The 19,798-nt window shown below is 43.2% G+C and overlaps 4 non-coding genes and 1 pseudogene across 4 annotated transcripts; all 5 read left to right on the forward strand.

The window, feature by feature from the left end:
• Window positions 1-2,263: 2,263 nt before the first annotated feature.
• On the forward strand, window positions 2,264-2,366 carry LOC143719455 (U6 spliceosomal RNA). The gene has a single exon (XR_013196532.1). It is a non-coding gene; the product is annotated as a U6 spliceosomal RNA (small nuclear RNA).
• Window positions 2,367-4,802: 2,436 nt separating this feature from the next.
• Window positions 4,803-4,905, forward strand: LOC143719456 (U6 spliceosomal RNA). Its single transcript, XR_013196533.1, has one exon. It is a non-coding gene; the product is annotated as a U6 spliceosomal RNA (small nuclear RNA).
• Window positions 4,906-8,516: 3,611 nt separating this feature from the next.
• On the forward strand, window positions 8,517-8,619 carry LOC143719457 (U6 spliceosomal RNA). The gene has a single exon (XR_013196534.1). It is a non-coding gene; the product is annotated as a U6 spliceosomal RNA (small nuclear RNA).
• Window positions 8,620-10,363: 1,744 nt separating this feature from the next.
• LOC143719458 (U6 spliceosomal RNA) lies at window positions 10,364-10,466 on the forward strand. The gene has a single exon (XR_013196535.1). It is a non-coding gene; the product is annotated as a U6 spliceosomal RNA (small nuclear RNA).
• A 6,966-nt stretch (window positions 10,467-17,432) lies between these two features.
• Window positions 17,433-17,529, forward strand: LOC143719472 (U6 spliceosomal RNA; annotated as a pseudogene).
• Window positions 17,530-19,798: the final 2,269 nt, after the last annotated feature.

Genomic DNA, 19,798 nt, shown 5'->3' on the forward strand with positions numbered 1-19,798 from the left:
GTGTGTCCACTCCCTTTCTTCAGCAGATGCCGTTGGGGAACAGACCACAAAGGCAATATCTTTTCCCTTCAAGGTTGAGTCACAGAACACCACTGAAACAGAACAATACATTCACACAGAGCAAACTTGAGCTAAAATAAACTTCTACTTATGATGTTTTCACATTTTTATCATACAGTGACCAGCGGTGCTGTAAATACCTAAAGAGTTACATATGCCAAGTAGGAATACGTGTAAATGTGGAAAAACATACATGTGGTGTGATTGAACTTCAAGACCCTAGGCACAGTTGTCTATAAATGCAGCAATCATGAGAACAGCTAAATGAAAATACACAACAGCAACCCATCAAAGTTTACAACTCTTGATTAGTTTGAATGCATGATAGCCCAGTGAATGAATTACAAAGTGTGTGAATATGTATCCTCTGGAAGGCAGGCTACACTAATAAACAAGTTTTTTTTAAAGTGGTGAAATGGCTCGCTGGGCTCTACCACCTTGGTGAGGACTTGTTGGGCCCCCAGGTCTGCATATGCCTCAAATTATCGGAGCCTTTTTGCTTGTTAAGGCAGCGCCTATGCTGAAAGGAGACCGATTTAGAGAAAAAATCAAAGAATAAATCAAATAAAAAAAATCTGTGAAGTCCTTTAAGGTTTTGTTTCCGACGCGTGTCAGAGGGCCTCTACCTCAAAGTCTCCAGAGGATTAATTCCTCCTGCTGCAGTTTGTGTCCAGTTACATCGAGTGCATGCAACGGTGGCGCAAACGGCTAAGCACTTTCCGTTTTTCTGCCAACTCGATTTTTTCTCGAAAACCTGGAGGACACAGCCCATTCAGAGCTTGTATTTTGGTACCATCCATAAGTCTGCCCACCCCATTCTTTCAGTAGATGCTCTCATACATCATGGTGGAATTGGCCATTTATGAACCCTAAAGCTCTAAGATGTCCTATTCCTAAACTGATTGCGCACTCTCAGTTTTCCTGCCAACTCTTTTTTTTTTGCTTGTACTCTGGGGCCATCGACGAGTGTGTCCACTCCCTTTCTTCAGCAGATGCCGTTGAGGAACAGGGTTTGACCACAAAGGCAATATCTCCAATGTCTATAGCGCACTCTCAGTTTTCTTGCCAACTCTTTTTTTTATGCTTGTACTCTGGGGCCATCGACAAGTGTGTCCACTCCCTTTCTTCAGCAGATGCCGTTGGGGAACAGACCACAAAGGCAATATCTTTTCCCTTCAAGGTGAGTCACAGAACACCACTGAAACAGAACAATACATTCACACAGAGCAAACTTGAGCTAAAATAAACTTCTACTTATGATGTTTTCACATTTTTATCATACAGTGACCAGCGGTGCTGTAAATACCTAAAGAGTTACATATGCCAAGTAGGAATACGTGTAAATGTGGAAAAACATACATGTGGTGTGATTGAACTTCAAGACCCTAGGCACAGTTGTCTATAAATGCAGCAATCATGAGAACAGCTAAATGAAAATACACAACAGCAACCCATCAAAGTTTACAACTCTTGATTAGTTTGAATGCATGATAGCCCAGTGAATGAATTACAAAGTGTGTGAATATGTATCCTCTGGAAGGCAGGCTACACTAATAAACAAGGTTTTTTTAAAGTGGTGAAATGGCTCGCTGGGCTCTACCACCTTGGTGAGGACTTGCTGGGCCCCCAGGTCTGCATATGCCTCAAATTATCTGAGCCTTTTTGCTTGTTAAGGCAGCGCCTATGCTGAAAGGAGACCGATTTGGAGAAAAAATCAAAGAATAAATCAAATAAAAAAATCTGTGAAGTCCTTTAAGGTTTTGTTTCCGACGTGTATCAGAGGGCCTCTACCTCAAAGTCTCCAGAGGATTAATTCCTCCTGCTGCAGTTCGTGTCCAGTTACATCGAGAGCATGCAACGGTGGCGCAAACGGCTAAGCACTTTCCGTTTTTCTGCCAACTCGATTTTTTCTCGAAAATCTGGAGGACACAGCCCATTCAGAGCTTGTATTTTGGTACCATCCATAAGTCTGCCCACCCCATTCTTTCAGTAGATGCTCTCATACATCATGGTGGAATTGGCCATTTGTGAACCCTAAAGCTCTAAGATGTCCTATTCCTAAACTCATTGAGCTTTTGCATCAATCATTGTGTCAAGCAAAGGTATGCAGAGGCGAGATGACTCGCTGGGCCCTACCACCTTGGTGATAGCTCGCTGGAACCCAAGGTGTACATATGCCTTGAGCTGGGCACCAAACCTGTGCTTGCTAAGGCAGCAGATATACTAAAATTGGATCGATACAGAGAAGATTAGCATGGCCCCTGCGAAAGGATGACACGCAAATCCGTGAAGCGCTCCATGTTTTTGCAGCTGTGATCAAAGCCTGCTTCACTGGACTTGATTCATCCCCTCCTGCCACTCTTTGTTTTCATTCTTGTTCTCTTGTGTCAAGAACTGGTGCATCTCCAATGTCTATAGCGCACTCTAAGTTTTCCTGCGGACTCTTTTTTTTATGCTTGTACTCTGGGGCCATCGACAAGTGTGTCCACTCCCTTTCTTCAGCAGATGCCGTTGGGGAACAGGGTTTGACCACAAAGGCAATATCTTTTCCCTTCAAGGTTGAGTCACAGAACACCACTGAAACAGAACAATACATTCACACAGAGCAAACTTGAGCTAAAATAAACTTCTACTTATGATGTTTTCACATTTTTATCATACAGTGACCAGCGGTGCTGTAAATACCTAAAGAGTTACATATGCCAAGTGGAAAAAAATGTGGAAAAACATACATGTGGTGTGATTGAACTTCAAGACCCTAGGCACAGTTGTCTATAAATGCAGCAATCATGAGAACAGCTAAATGAAAATACACAACAGCAACCCATCAAAGTTTACAACTCTTGATTAGTTTGAATGCATGATAGCCCAGTGAATGAATTACAAAGTGTGTGAATATGTATCCTCTGGAAGGCAGGCTACACTAATAAACAAGTTTTTTTTAAAGTGGTGAAATGGCTCGCTGGGCTCTACCACCTTGGTGAGGACTTGCTGGGCCCCCAGGTATGCATATGCCTCAAATTATCGGAGCCGTTTTGCTTGTTAAGGCAGCGCCTATGCTGAAAGGAGACCGATTTAGAGAAAAAATCAAAGAATAAATCAAATAAAAAAATCTGTGAAGTCCTTTAAGGTTTTGTTTCCGACGTGTGTCAGAGGGCCTCTACCTCAAAGTCTCCAGAGGATTAATTCCTCCTGCTGCAGTTCGTGTCCAGTTACATCGAGTGCATGCAACGGTGGCGCAAACGGCTAAGCACTTTCCGTTTTTCTGCCAACTCGATTTTTTCTCGAAAACCTGGAGTACACAGCCCATTCAGAGCTTGTATTTTGGTACCATCCATAAGTCTGCCCACCCCATTCTTTCAGTAGATGCTCTCATACATCATGGTGGAATTGGCCATTTATGAACCCTAAAGCTCTAAGATGTCCTATTCCTAAACTGATTGCGCACTCTCAGTTTTCCTGCCAACTCTTTTTTTTATGCTTGTACTCTGGGGCCATCGACGAGTGTGTCCACTCCCTTTCTTCAGCAGATGCCGTTGAGGAACAGGGTTTGACCACAAAGGCAATATCTCCAATGTCTATAGCGCACTCTAAGTTTTCCTGCGGACTCTTTTTTTTATGCTTGTACTCTGGGGCCATCGACAAGTGTGTCCACTCCCTTTCTTCAGCAGATGCCGTTGGGGAACAGGGTTTGACCACAAAGGCAATATATTTTCCCTTCAAGGTTGAGTCACAGAACACCACTGAAACAGAACAATACATTCACACAGAGCAAACTTGAGCTAAAATAAACTTCTACTTATGATGTTTTCACATTTTTATCATACAGTGACCAGCGGTGCTGTAAATACCTAAAGAGTTACATATGCCAAGTGGAAAAAAATGTGGAAAAACATACATGTGGTGTGATTGAACTTCAAGACCCTAGGCACAGTTGTCTATAAATGCAGCAATCATGAGAACAGCTAAATGAAAATACACAACAGCAACCCATCAAAGTTTACAACTCTTGATTAGTTTGAATGCATGATAGCCCAGTGAATGAATTACAAAGTGTGTGAATATGTATCCTCTGGAAGGCAGGCTACACTAATAAACAAGGTTTTTTTAAAGTGGTGAAATGGCTCGCTGGGCTCTACCACCTTGGTGAGGACTTGCTGGGCCCCCAGGTCTGCATATGCCTCAAATTATCTGAGCCTTTTTGCTTGTTAAGGCAGCGCCTATGCTGAAAGGAGACCGATTTAGAGAAAAAATCAAAGAATAAATCAAATAAAAAAATCTGTGAAGTCCTTTAAGGTTTTGTTTCCGACGTGTATCAGAGGGCCTCTACCTCAAAGTCTCCAGAGGATTTATTCCTCCTGCTGCAGTTCGTGTCCAGTTACATCGAGAGCATGCAACGGTGGCGCAAACGGCTAAGCACTTTCCGTTTTTCTGCCAACTCGATTTTTTCTCGAAAATCTGGAGGACACAGCCCATTCAGAGCTTGTATTTTGGTACCATCCATAAGTCTGCCCACCCCATTCTTTCAGTAGATGCTCTCATACATCATGGTGGAATTGGCCATTTGTGAACCCTAAAGCTCTAAGATGTCCTATTCCTAAACTCATTGAGCTTTTGCATCAATCATTGTGTCAAGCAAAGGTATGCAGAGGCGAGATGACTCGCTGGGCCCTACCACCTTGGTGATAGCTCGCTGGAACCCAAGGTGTACCTATGCCTTGAGCTGGGCACCAAACCTGTGCTTGCTAAGGCAGCAGATATACTAAAATTGGATCGATACAGAGAAGATTAGCATGGCCCCTGCGAAAGGATGACACGCAAATCCGTGAAGCGCTCCATGTTTTTGCAGCTGTGATCAAAGCCTGCTTCACTGGACTTGATTCATCCCCTCCTGCCACTCTTTGTTTTCATTCTTGTTCTCTTGTGTCAAGAACTGGTGCATCTCCAATGTCTATAGCGCACTCTCAGTTTTCCTGCCAATTCTTTTTTTTATGCTTGTACTCTGGGGCCATCGACAAGTGTATCCACTCACTTTCTTCAGCAGATGCCGTTGGGGAACAGGGTTTGACCACAAAGGCAATATCTTTTCCCTTCAAGGTGAGTCACAGAACACCACTGAAACAGAACAATACATTCACACAGAGCAAACTTGAGCTAAAATAAACTTCTAGTTATGATGTTGTCACATTTTTATCATACAGTGACCAGCGGTGCTGTAAATACCTAAAGAGTTACATATGCCAAGTAGGAATACGTGTAAATGTGGAAAAACATACATGTGGTGTGATTGAACTTCAAGACCCTAGGCACAGTTGTCTATAAATGCAGCAATCATGAGAACAGCTAAATGAAAATACACAACAGCAACCCATCAAAGTTTACAACTCTTGATTAGTTTGAATGCATGATAGCCCAGTGAATGAATTACAAAGTGTGTGAATATGTATCCTCTGGAAGGCAGGCTACACTAATAAACAAGGTTTTTTTAAAGTGGTGAAATGGCTCGCTGGGCTCTACCACCTTGGTGAGGACTTGTTGGGCCCCCAGGTCTGCATATGCCTCAAATTATCGGAGCCTTTTTGCTTGTTAAGGCAGCGCCTATGCTGAAAGGAGACCGATTTAGAGAAAAAATCAAAGAATAAATCAAATAAAAAAAATCTGTGAAGTCCTTTAAGGTTTTGTTTCCGACGTGTGTCAGAGGGCCTCTACCTCAAAGTCTCCAGAGGATTAATTCCTCCTGCTGCAGTTCGTGTCCAGTTACATCGAGTGCATGCAACGGTGGCGCAAACGGCTAAGCACTTTCCGTTTTTCTGCCAACTCGATTTTTTCTCGAAAACCTGGAGGACACAGCCCATTCAGAGCTTGTATTTTGGTACCATCCATAAGTCTGCCCACCCCATTCTTTCAGTAGATGCTCTCATACATCATGGTGGAATTGGCCATTTATGAACCCTAAAGCTCTAAGATGTCCTATTCCTAAACTGATTGCGCACTCTCAGTTTTCCTGCCAACTCTTTTTTTTTGCTTGTACTCTGGGGCCATCGACGAGTGTGTCCACTCCCTTTCTTCAGCAGATGCCGTTGAGGAACAGGGTTTGACCACAAAGGCAATATCTCCAATGTCTATAGCGCACTCTCAGTTTTCTTGCCAATTCTTTTTTTATGCTTGTACTCTGGGGCCATCGACAAGTGTATCCACTCACTTTCTTCAGCAGATGCCGTTGGGGAACAGGGTTTGACCACAAAGGCAATATCTTTTCCCTTCAAGGTGAGTCACAGAACACCACTGAAACAGAACAATACATTCACACAGAGCAAACTTGAGCTAAAATAAACTTCTAGTTATGATGTTTTCACATTTTTATCATACAGTGACCAGCGGTGCTGTAAATACCTAAAGAGTTACATATGCCAAGTAGGAATACGTGTAAATGTGGAAAAACATACATGTGGTGTGATTGAACTTCAAGACCCTAGGCACAGTTGTCTATAAATGCAGCAATCATGAGAACAGCTAAATGAAAATACACAACAGCAACCCATCAAAGTTTACAACTCTTGATTAGTTTGAATGCATGATAGCCCAGTGAATGAATTACAAAGTGTGTGAATATGTATCCTCTGGAAGGCAGGCTACACTAATAAACAAGTTTTTTTTAAAGTGGTGAAATGGCTCGCTGGGCTCTACCACCTTGGTGAGGACTTGTTGGGCCCCCAGGTCTGCATATGCCTCAAATTATCGGAGCCTTTTTGCTTGTTAAGGCAGCGCCTATGCTGAAAGGAGACCGATTTAGAGAAAAAATCAAAGAATAAATCAAATAAAAAAAATCTGTGAAGTCCTTTAAGGTTTTGTTTCCGACGCGTGTCAGAGGGCCTCTACCTCAAAGTCTCCAGAGGATTAATTCCTCCTGCTGCAGTTTGTGTCCAGTTACATCGAGTGCATGCAACGGTGGCGCAAACGGCTAAGCACTTTCCGTTTTTCTGCCAACTCGATTTTTTCTCGAAAACCTGGAGGACACAGCCCATTCAGAGCTTGTATTTTGGTACCATCCATAAGTCTGCCCACCCCATTCTTTCAGTAGATGCTCTCATACATCATGGTGGAATTGGCCATTTATGAACCCTAAAGCTCTAAGATGTCCTATTCCTAAACTGATTGCGCACTCTCAGTTTTCCTGCCAACTCTTTTTTTTTTGCTTGTACTCTGGGGCCATCGACGAGTGTGTCCACTCCCTTTCTTCAGCAGATGCCGTTGAGGAACAGGGTTTGACCACAAAGGCAATATCTCCAATGTCTATAGCGCACTCTCAGTTTTCTTGCCAACTCTTTTTTTTATGCTTGTACTCTGGGGCCATCGACAAGTGTGTCCACTCCCTTTCTTCAGCAGATGCCGTTGGGGAACAGACCACAAAGGCAATATCTTTTCCCTTCAAGGTGAGTCACAGAACACCACTGAAACAGAACAATACATTCACACAGAGCAAACTTGAGCTAAAATAAACTTCTACTTATGATGTTTTCACATTTTTATCATACAGTGACCAGCGGTGCTGTAAATACCTAAAGAGTTACATATGCCAAGTAGGAATACGTGTAAATGTGGAAAAACATACATGTGGTGTGATTGAACTTCAAGACCCTAGGCACAGTTGTCTATAAATGCAGCAATCATGAGAACAGCTAAATGAAAATACACAACAGCAACCCATCAAAGTTTACAACTCTTGATTAGTTTGAATGCATGATAGCCCAGTGAATGAATTACAAAGTGTGTGAATATGTATCCTCTGGAAGGCAGGCTACACTAATAAACAAGGTTTTTTTAAAGTGGTGAAATGGCTCGCTGGGCTCTACCACCTTGGTGAGGACTTGCTGGGCCCCCAGGTCTGCATATGCCTCAAATTATCTGAGCCTTTTTGCTTGTTAAGGCAGCGCCTATGCTGAAAGGAGACCGATTTGGAGAAAAAATCAAAGAATAAATCAAATAAAAAAATCTGTGAAGTCCTTTAAGGTTTTGTTTCCGACGTGTATCAGAGGGCCTCTACCTCAAAGTCTCCAGAGGATTAATTCCTCCTGCTGCAGTTCGTGTCCAGTTACATCGAGAGCATGCAACGGTGGCGCAAACGGCTAAGCACTTTCCGTTTTTCTGCCAACTCGATTTTTTCTCGAAAATCTGGAGGACACAGCCCATTCAGAGCTTGTATTTTGGTACCATCCATAAGTCTGCCCACCCCATTCTTTCAGTAGATGCTCTCATACATCATGGTGGAATTGGCCATTTGTGAACCCTAAAGCTCTAAGATGTCCTATTCCTAAACTCATTGAGCTTTTGCATCAATCATTGTGTCAAGCAAAGGTATGCAGAGGCGAGATGACTCGCTGGGCCCTACCACCTTGGTGATAGCTCGCTGGAACCCAAGGTGTACATATGCCTTGAGCTGGGCACCAAACCTGTGCTTGCTAAGGCAGCAGATATACTAAAATTGGATCGATACAGAGAAGATTAGCATGGCCCCTGCGAAAGGATGACACGCAAATCCGTGAAGCGCTCCATGTTTTTGCAGCTGTGATCAAAGCCTGCTTCACTGGACTTGATTCATCCCCTCCTGCCACTCTTTGTTTTCATTCTTGTTCTCTTGTGTCAAGAACTGGTGCATCTCCAATGTCTATAGCGCACTCTAAGTTTTCCTGCGGACTCTTTTTTTTATGCTTGTACTCTGGGGCCATCGACAAGTGTGTCCACTCCCTTTCTTCAGCAGATGCCGTTGGGGAACAGGGTTTGACCACAAAGGCAATATCTTTTCCCTTCAAGGTTGAGTCACAGAACACCACTGAAACAGAACAATACATTCACACAGAGCAAACTTGAGCTAAAATAAACTTCTACTTATGATGTTTTCACATTTTTATCATACAGTGACCAGCGGTGCTGTAAATACCTAAAGAGTTACATATGCCAAGTGGAAAAAAATGTGGAAAAACATACATGTGGTGTGATTGAACTTCAAGACCCTAGGCACAGTTGTCTATAAATGCAGCAATCATGAGAACAGCTAAATGAAAATACACAACAGCAACCCATCAAAGTTTACAACTCTTGATTAGTTTGAATGCATGATAGCCCAGTGAATGAATTACAAAGTGTGTGAATATGTATCCTCTGGAAGGCAGGCTACACTAATAAACAAGTTTTTTTTAAAGTGGTGAAATGGCTCGCTGGGCTCTACCACCTTGGTGAGGACTTGCTGGGCCCCCAGGTATGCATATGCCTATATTTTCCCTTCAAGGTTGAGTCACAGAACACCACTGAAACAGAACAATACATTCACACAGAGCAAACTTGAGCTAAAATAAACTTCTACTTATGATGTTTTCACATTTTTATCATACAGTGACCAGCGGTGCTGTAAATACCTAAAGAGTTACATATGCCAAGTGGAAAAAAATGTGGAAAAACATACATGTGGTGTGATTGAACTTCAAGACCAAAACACAGTTGTCTATAAATGCAGCAATCATGAGAACAGCTAAATGAAAATACACAACAGCAACCCATCAAAGTTTACAACTCTTGATTAGTTTGAATGCATGATAGCCCAGTGAATGAATTACAAAGTGTGTGAATATGTATCCTCTGGAAGGCAGGCTACACTAATAAACAAGGTTTTTTTAAAGTGGTGAAATGGCTCGCTGGGCTCTACCACCTTGGTGAGGACTTGCTGGGCCCCCAGGTCTGCATATGCCTCAAATTATCTGAGCCTTTTTGCTTGTTAAGGCAGCGCCTATGCTGAAAGGAGACCGATTTAGAGAAAAAATCAAAGAATAAATCAAATAAAAAAATCTGTGAAGTCCTTTAAGGTTTTGTTTCCGACGTGTATCAGAGGGCCTCTACCTCAAAGTCTCCAGAGGATTTATTCCTCCTGCTGCAGTTCGTGTCCAGTTACATCGAGAGCATGCAACGGTGGCGCAAACGGCTAAGCACTTTCCGTTTTTCTGCCAACTCGATTTTTTCTCGAAAATCTGGAGGACACAGCCCATTCAGAGCTTGTATTTTGGTACCATCCATAAGTCTGCCCACCCCATTCTTTCAGTAGATGCTCTCATACATCATGGTGGAATTGGCCATTTGTGAACCCTAAAGCTCTAAGATGTCCTATTCCTAAACTCATTGAGCTTTTGCATCAATCATTGTGTCAAGCAAAGGTATGCAGAGGCGAGATGACTCGCTGGGCCCTACCACCTTGGTGATAGCTCGCTGGAACCCAAGGTGTACCTATGCCTTGAGCTGGGCACCAAACCTGTGCTTGCTAAGGCAGCAGATATACTAAAATTGGATCGATACAGAGAAGATTAGCATGGCCCCTGCGAAAGGATGACACGCAAATCCGTGAAGCGCTCCATGTTTTTGCAGCTGTGATCAAAGCCTGCTTCACTGGACTTGATTCATCCCCTCCTGCCACTCTTTGTTTTCATTCTTGTTCTCTTGTGTCAAGAACTGGTGCATCTCCAATGTCTATAGCGCACTCTCAGTTTTCCTGCCAATTCTTTTTTTTATGCTTGTACTCTGGGGCCATCGACAAGTGTATCCACTCACTTTCTTCAGCAGATGCCGTTGGGGAACAGGGTTTGACCACAAAGGCAATATCTTTTCCCTTCAAGGTGAGTCACAGAACACCACTGAAACAGAACAATACATTCACACAGAGCAAACTTGAGCTAAAATAAACTTCTAGTTATGATGTTGTCACATTTTTATCATACAGTGACCAGCGGTGCTGTAAATACCTAAAGAGTTACATATGCCAAGTAGGAATACGTGTAAATGTGGAAAAACATACATGTGGTGTGATTGAACTTCAAGACCCTAGGCACAGTTGTCTATAAATGCAGCAATCATGAGAACAGCTAAATGAAAATACACAACAGCAACCCATCAAAGTTTACAACTCTTGATTAGTTTGAATGCATGATAGCCCAGTGAATGAATTACAAAGTGTGTGAATATGTATCCTCTGGAAGGCAGGCTACACTAATAAACAAGGTTTTTTTAAAGTGGTGAAATGGCTCGCTGGGCTCTACCACCTTGGTGAGGACTTGTTGGGCCCCCAGGTCTGCATATGCCTCAAATTATCGGAGCCTTTTTGCTTGTTAAGGCAGCGCCTATGCTGAAAGGAGACCAATTTAGAGAAAAAATCAAAGAATAAATCAAATAAAAAAAATCTGTGAAGTCCTTTAAGGTTTTGTTTCCGACGTGTGTCAGAGGGCCTCTACCTCAAAGTCTCCAGAGGATTAATTCCTCCTGCTGCAGTTCGTGTCCAGTTACATCGAGTGCATGCAACGGTGGCGCAAACGGCTAAGCACTTTCCGTTTTTCTGCCAACTCGATTTTTTCTCGAAAACCTGGAGGACACAGCCCATTCAGAGCTTGTATTTTGGTACCATCCATAAGTCTGCCCACCCCATTCTTTCAGTAGATGCTCTCATACATCATGGTGGAATTGGCCATTTATGAACCCTAAAGCTCTAAGATGTCCTATTCCTAAACTGATTGCGCACTCTCAGTTTTCCTGCCAACTCTTTTTTTTTGCTTGTACTCTGGGGCCATCGACGAGTGTGTCCACTCCCTTTCTTCAGCAGATGCCGTTGAGGAACAGGGTTTGACCACAAAGGCAATATCTCCAATGTCTATAGCGCACTCTCAGTTTTCTTGCCAATTCTTTTTTTATGCTTGTACTCTGGGGCCATCGACAAGTGTATCCACTCACTTTCTTCAGCAGATGCCGTTGGGGAACAGGGTTTGACCACAAAGGCAATATCTTTTCCCTTCAAGGTGAGTCACAGAACACCACTGAAACAGAACAATACATTCACACAGAGCAAACTTGAGCTAAAATAAACTTCTAGTTATGATGTTTTCACATTTTTATCATACAGTGACCAGCGGTGCTGTAAATACCTAAAGAGTTACATATGCCAAGTAGGAATACGTGTAAATGTGGAAAAACATACATGTGGTGTGATTGAACTTCAAGACCCTAGGCACAGTTGTCTATAAATGCAGCAATCATGAGAACAGCTAAATGAAAATACACAACAGCAACCCATCAAAGTTTACAACTCTTGATTAGTTTGAATGCATGATAGCCCAGTGAATGAATTACAAAGTGTGTGAATATGTATCCTCTGGAAGGCAGGCTACACTAATAAACAAGTTTTTTTTAAAGTGGTGAAATGGCTCGCTGGGCTCTACCACCTTGGTGAGGACTTGCTGGGCCCCGAGGTCTGCATATGCCTCAAATTATCGGAGCCGTTTTGCTTGTTAAGGCAGCGCCTATGCTGAAAGGAGACCGATTTAGAGAAAAAATCAAAGAATAAATCAAATAAAAAAATCTGTGAAGTCCTTTAAGGTTTTGTTTCCGACGTGTGTCAGAGGGCCTCTACCTCAAAGTCTCCAGAGGATTAATTCCTCCTGCTGCAGTTCGTGTCCAGTTACATCGAGTGCATGCAACGGTGGCGCAAACGGCTAAGCACTTTCCGTTTTTCTGCCAACTCGATTTTTTCTCGAAAACCTGGAGTACACAGCCCATTCAGAGCTTGTATTTTGGTACCATCCATAAGTCTGCCCACCCCATTCTTTCAGTAGATGCTCTCATACATCATGGTGGAATTGGCCATTTATGAACCCTAAAGCTCTAAGATGTCCTATTCCTAAACTGATTGCGCACTCTCAGTTTTCCTGCCAACTCTTTTTTTTTGCTTGTACTCTGGGGCCATCGACGAGTGTGTCCACTCCCTTTCTTCAGCAGATGCCGTTGAGGAACAGGGTTTGACCACAAAGGCAATATCTCCAATGTCTATAGCGCACTCTCAGTTTTCTTGCCAATTCTTTTTTTATGCTTGTACTCTGGGGCCATCGACAAGTGTATCCACTCACTTTCTTCAGCAGATGCCGTTGGGGAACAGGGTTTGACCACAAAGGCAATATCTTTTCCCTTCAAGGTGAGTCACAGAACACCACTGAAACAGAACAATACATTCACACAGAGCAAACTTGAGCTAAAATAAACTTCTAGTTATGATGTTTTCACATTTTTATCATACAGTGACCAGCGGTGCTGTAAATACCTAAAGAGTTACATATGCCAAGTAGGAATACGTGTAAATGTGGAAAAACATACATGTGGTGTGATTGAACTTCAAGACCCTAGGCACAGTTGTCTATAAATGCAGCAATCATGAGAACAGCTAAATGAAAATACACAACAGCAACCCATCAAAGTTTACAACTCTTGATTAGTTTGAATGCATGATAGCCCAGTGAATGAATTACAAAGTGTGTGAATATGTATCCTCTGGAAGGCAGGCTACACTAATAAACAAGTTTTTTTTAAAGTGGTGAAATGGCTCGCTGGGCTCTACCACCTTGGTGAGGACTTGCTGGGCCCCGAGGTCTGCATATGCCTCAAATTATCGGAGCCGTTTTGCTTGTTAAGGCAGCGCCTATGCTGAAAGGAGACCGATTTAGAGAAAAAATCAAAGAATAAATCAAATAAAAAAATCTGTGAAGTCCTTTAAGGTTTTGTTTCCGACGTGTGTCAGAGGGCCTCTACCTCAAAGTCTCCAGAGGATTAATTCCTCCTGCTGCAGTTCGTGTCCAGTTACATCGAGTGCATGCAACGGTGGCGCAAACGGCTAAGCACTTTCCGTTTTTCTGCCAACTCGATTTTTTCTCGAAAACCTGGAGTACACAGCCCATTCAGAGCTTGTATTTTGGTACCATCCATAAGTCTGCCCACCCCATTCTTTCAGTAGATGCTCTCATACATCATGGTGGAATTGGCCATTTATGAACCCTAAAGCTCTAAGATGTCCTATTCCTAAACTGATTGCGCACTCTCAGTTTTCTTGCCAATTCTTTTTTTATGCTTGTACTCTGGGGCCATCGACAAGTGTGTCCACTCCCTTTCTTCAGCAGATGCCGTTGGGGAACAGACCACAAAGGCAATATCTTTTCCCTTCAAGGTGAGTCACAGAACACCACTGAAACAGAACAATACATTCACACAGAGCAAACTTGAGCTAAAATAAACTTCTACTTATGATGTTTTCACATTTTTATCATACAGTGACCAGCGGTGCTGTAAATACCTAAAGAGTTACATATGCCAAGTAGGAATACGTGTAAATGTGGAAAAACATACATGTGGTGTGATTGAACTTCAAGACCCTAGGCACAGTTGTCTATAAATGCAGCAATCATGAGAACAGCTAAATGAAAATACACAACAGCAACCCATCAAAGTTTAAAACTCTTGATTAGTTTGAATGCATGATAGCCCAGTGAATGAATTACAAAGTGTGTGAATATGTATCCTCTGGAAGGCAGGCTACACTAATAAACAAGGTTTTTTTAAAGTGGTGAAATGGCTCGCTGGGCTCTACCACCTTGGTGAGGACTTGCTGGGCCCCCAGGTCTGCATATGCCTCAAATTATCGGAGCCGTTTTGCTTGTTAAGGCAGCGCCTATGCTGAAAGGAGACCGATTTAGAGAAAAAATCAAAGAATAAATCAAATAAAAAAATCTGTGAAGTCTTTTAAGGTTTTGTTTCCGACGTGTGTCAGAGGGCCTCTACCTCAAAGTCTCCAGAGGATTAATTCCTCCTGCTGCAGTTCGTGTCCAGTTACATCGAGTGCATGCAACGGTGGCGCAAACGGCTAAGCACTTTCCGTTTTTCTGCCAACTCGAATTTTTCTCGAAAACCTGGAGGACACAGCCCATTCAGAGCTTGTATTTTGGTACCATCCATAAGTCTGCCCACCCCATTCTTTCAGTAGATGCTCTCATACATCATGGTGGAATTGGCCATTTATGAACCCTAAAGCTCTAAGATGTCCTATTCCTAAACTGATTGCGCACTCTCAGTTTTCCTGCCAACTCTTTTTTTTATGCTTGTACTCTGGGGCCATCGCCGAGTGTGTCCACTCCCTTTCTTCAGCAGATGCCGTTGAGGAACAGGGTTTGACCACAAAGGCAATATCTCCAATGTCTATAGCGCACTCTAAGTTTTCCTGCCAACTCTTTTTTTTATGCTTGTACTCTGGGGCCATCGACAAGTGTGTCCACTCCCTTTCTTCAGCAGATGCCGTTGGGGAACAGGGTTTGACCACAAAGGCAATATCTTTTCCCTTCAAGGTTGAGTCACAGAACACCACTGAAACAGAACAATACATTCACACAGAGCAAACTTGAGCTAAAATAAACTTCTACTTATGATGTTTTCACATTTTTATCATACAGTGACCAGCGGTGCTGTAAATACCTAAAGAGTTACATATGCCAAGTGGAAAAAAATGTGGAAAAACATACATGTGGTGTGATTGAACTTCAAGACCCTAGGCACAGTTGTCTATAAATGCAGCAATCATGAGAACAGCTAAATGAAAATACACAACAGCAACCCATCAAAGTTTACAACTCTTGATTAGTTTGAATGCATGATAGCCCAGTGAATGAATTACAAAGTGTGTGAATATGTATCCTCTGGAAGGCAGGCTACACTAATAAACAAGGTTTTTTTAAAGTGGTGAAATGGCTCGCTGGGCTCTACCACCTTGGTGAGGACTTGCTGGGCCCCCAGGTCTGCATATGCCTCAAATTAGCTGGGCCTTTCTGCTTGTTAAGGCAGCGCCTATGCTGAAAGGAGACCGATTTAGAGAAAAAATCAAAGAATAAATCAAATAAAAAAATCTGTGAAGTCCTTTAAGGTTTTGTTTCCGACGTTTGTCAGAGGGCCTCTACCTCAAAGTCTCCAGAGGATTAATTCCTCCTGCTGCAGTTCGTGTCCAGTTACATCGAGTGCATGCAACGGTGGCGCAAACGGCTAAGCACTTTCCGTTTTTCTGTCAACTCGATTTTTTCTCGAAAACCTGGAGGACACAGCCCATTCAGAGCTTGTATTTTGGTACCATCCATAAGTCTGCCCACCCCATTCTTTCAGTAGATGCTCTCATACATCATCGTGGAATTGGCCATTTATGAACCCTAAAGCTCTAAGATGTCCTATTCCTAAACTGATTGCGCACTCTCAGTTTTCCTGCCAACTCTTTTTTTTTTGCTTGTACTCTGGGGCCATCGACGAGTGTGTCCACTCCCTTTCTTCAGCAGATGCCGTTGAGGAACAGGGTTTGACCACAAAGGCAATATCTCCAATGTCTATAGCGCACTCTCAGTTTTCTTGCCAACTCTTTTTTTTATGCTTGTACTCTGGGGCCATCGACAAGTGTGTCCACTCCCTTTCTTCAGCAGATGCCGTTGGGGAACAGACCACAAAGGCAATATCTTTTCCCTTCAAGGTTGAGTCACAGAACACCACTGAAACAGAACAATACATTCACACAGAGCAAACTTGAGCTAAAATAAACTTCTACTTATGATGTTTTCACATTTTTATCATACAGTGACCAGCGGTGCTGTAAATACCTAAAGAGTTACATATGCCAAGTAGGAATACGTGTAAATGTGGAAAAACATACATGTGGTGTGATTGAACTTCAAGACCCTAGGCACAGTTGTCTATAAATGCAGCAATCATGAGAACAGCTAAATGAAAATACACAACAGCAACCCATCAAAGTTTACAACTCTTGATTAGTTTGAATGCATGATAGCCCAGTGAATGAATTACAAAGTGTGTGAATATGTATCCCTCTGGAAGGCAGGCTACACTAATAAACAAGTTTTTTTTAAAGTGGTGAAATGGCTCGCTGGGCTCTACCACCTTGGTGAGGACTTGCTGGGCCCCCAGGTGTGCATATGTCTCAAATTAGCTGAGCCTTTTTGCTTGTTAAGGCAGCGCCTATGCTGAAAGGAGACCGATTTAGAGAAAAAATCAAAGAATAAATCAAATAAAAAAATCTGTGAAGTCCTTTAAGTTTTTGTTTCCGACGTGTGTCAGAGGGCCTCTACCTCAAAGTCTCCAGAGGATTAATTCCTCCTGCTGCAGTTCGTGTCCAGTTACATCGAGTGCATGCAACGGTGGCGCAAACGGCTAAGCACTTTCCGTTTTTCTGCCAACTCGATTCTTTCTCGAAAATCTGGAGGACACAGCCCATTCAGAGCTTGTATTTTGGTACCATCCATAAGTCTGCCCACCCCATTCTTTCAGTAGATGCTCTCATACATCATGGTGGAATTGGCCATTTGTGAACCCTAAAGCTCTAAGATGTCCTATTCCTAAACTCATTGAGCTTTTGCATCAATCATTGTGTCAAGCAAAGGTATGCAGAGGCGAGATGACTCGCTGGGCCCTACCACCTTGGTGATAGCTCGCTGGAACCCAAGGTGTAGATATGCCTTGAGCTGGGCACCAAACCTGTGCTTGCTAAGGCAGCACATATACTAAAATTGGATCGATACAGAGAAGATTAGCATGGCCCCTGCGAAAAGCTTCGCCATCGTTCATCTCTGTTTTCGCGCATGCGCATTAGTGCCTTCGCGCATGCCCAGTCGCACAAACGCGGTACAAACGAGACACCATCAAAGCGTAGGATCGAATCCCGACCGAAGCACAAATATTAAACATTATATTACACACTATTATATTCATATTATGCCTATTTCATGTGTATACATAAAAGTAACATGCCGTGCATTATTTGTTTCACCTTTTTCTGCATAGATATTAAAATCTGTTGTGTTAAACATTATATTGTATTTATATTGTTTGTGTTAAATAATATACTGCATTCATATTGTTTCCCCTTTTTATATTGTTTCACCCTTTTCTGCATAGATATATTGTATTTATATTGTTTCACCTTTTTCTGCATATATATAAAAATTTGTTATGTTAAACATTATATTACATTTATATTATGTCAATAATTTTATTTCAATGTATAAATAAAAGTTACATGCCGTGTATTATTCGTTTCACCTTTTTCTTCAGTAAAAAAAATATCAATTAAATATCAGTAGTTGTTGTTGTTGTTGTTGTAGTTGTTGTTGATGATGATGATGTATAGATGCAGAAAACACCAAACACAGCAGCAGTAGACTACAGTGTGAAATAGATTATTTATTTCAAACTACAATACAATAAAACATGATGATTTTGATGATGATGATGATGATGATGATAATAATAATACAAATAGAGCATCAGAGCAGACACATGGCATAAATGTTCTGGGGCGAGATGCAGAACAGTGGTATTGATGCAGAACAGTGGCACAAGGCTTCATTCCTCTTATTTTAAACCACATCAATCACAGCAGACAGACGCATAGTATAAGGGCTCATTACAGACATGCATGGATAAATAATGCAGCAGCATACAGTGTGAAGTACCAACGCGGCGGCAACAGAGCCAGTGGCAACTGGACGTAACTCCAAAGACAGTGACCACATTATTGAACATACCCACATGTCCAAAAGGCCTATATAACTTGTCAGCGCATAAAATCAGAACAGCACAAATGCATGACAATGTGTTATACAGGTGTGAATGTGTTTTACAGGTGTGAATGGGACAGACAATGTTTTCTTTTCTTTTTCTTAAGCCATATGATAGGCAGCATACACACACAGTATAGGCCTATATAACTTGTCAGTGCAAATAATCAGAATAGTACAAAGGCATGGCAATGTTATACAGGTGTGAATGGGATACACAATGTTTTTTTTGCTGTAGAAAAGTTGTGGCAGGTGTGGACCCGTGTTTGTAGGAAGCCTCCACACCGCGGCAAGGTCCCGGTCCTTGTGGAGGGTAAAGTCAATGTCTTTAAAAAACAAACAAACAAACACTGAAACAACTATATACACCTGCCCCAGCGAGAATGCGAAATCAGTCCGGGGCTCGACCCTGGTCCTTCATCTCCCTCAGCCAGTCCTCCACACTCTTACCCGCTGCGGCGGCAGAGCAAAAATGTACATTGCCGTAGCGGGTGTGTCCGGTCTCCCTCCGCTTTGGCTGGCCGCATCTCCTGCACTTTTGTTCTTGTGGCACGCCGGCCCGGGCAGCGACGACTGTTCCTGCCGCTGCCCTCTGCTCAGCCCTCTTCCTCCTCAGCCATTCAGTTTTGTACGCAGAGCGAGGCTGAGGAGGGGGAGCAGGAGGTGGTGCAGGCAGCCGAGGGCCGGCGTGATGTGCGGCGGCCAGCGGCAGAGGGAGGACGTGTGGGGCTGGCGTTGTCCGAGGGAGCGTTGGGATGGGGAGCACCCTCACACTCTGCTGGGGCAGTGAGAGGTCCAGAAAGAGAGGCTGTGTTGCCGGAAAAGGTCCTGTTGCAGCTGCAGCAGCCGGTGGTATGGCCAGGACAACAGCTGAGGGGGCAGGCGGTAAAGGCGCCAGTGGGCGCACTGGCGCTGGCAGAACAGGCACCGGTGCTGCCACGGCCGGTGCTGCTGCCAGAGATCCCGCCGCCCTTGGCGCTGCTGTCCTCGCCTGGCCTGTTGCTGCTGCCGGAGAACGATCCACCGCTGTTGCTGGGCACGGCGCCGAACCCGCTGCCGCTGCCGCTGGTGGTCGTCCCTCTGCTGCAACGCCTGAAGCTAGCACAGTCCTCTCCTTCTCCCGCTGCATCCTGGTGAACCTGAAAACGGATTTCAACGTAGTGTTTTAGTTACATGTACAATTTTGAGAGCATGCCATTCAAGCATGTCATTACCATAACATCAAAAGCATCAAACATACCACAGCGAGAGGGTCCTGGCGTTCAGCTCAAAGAGCTGTATGGGCG

This window comes from Siphateles boraxobius, unplaced genomic scaffold, assembly GCF_051911475.1.
Source record: "Siphateles boraxobius isolate OS27281-9 unplaced genomic scaffold, OSU_SipBor_1 63, whole genome shotgun sequence".
NCBI lineage: Eukaryota > Metazoa > Chordata > Actinopteri > Cypriniformes > Leuciscidae > Siphateles > Siphateles boraxobius.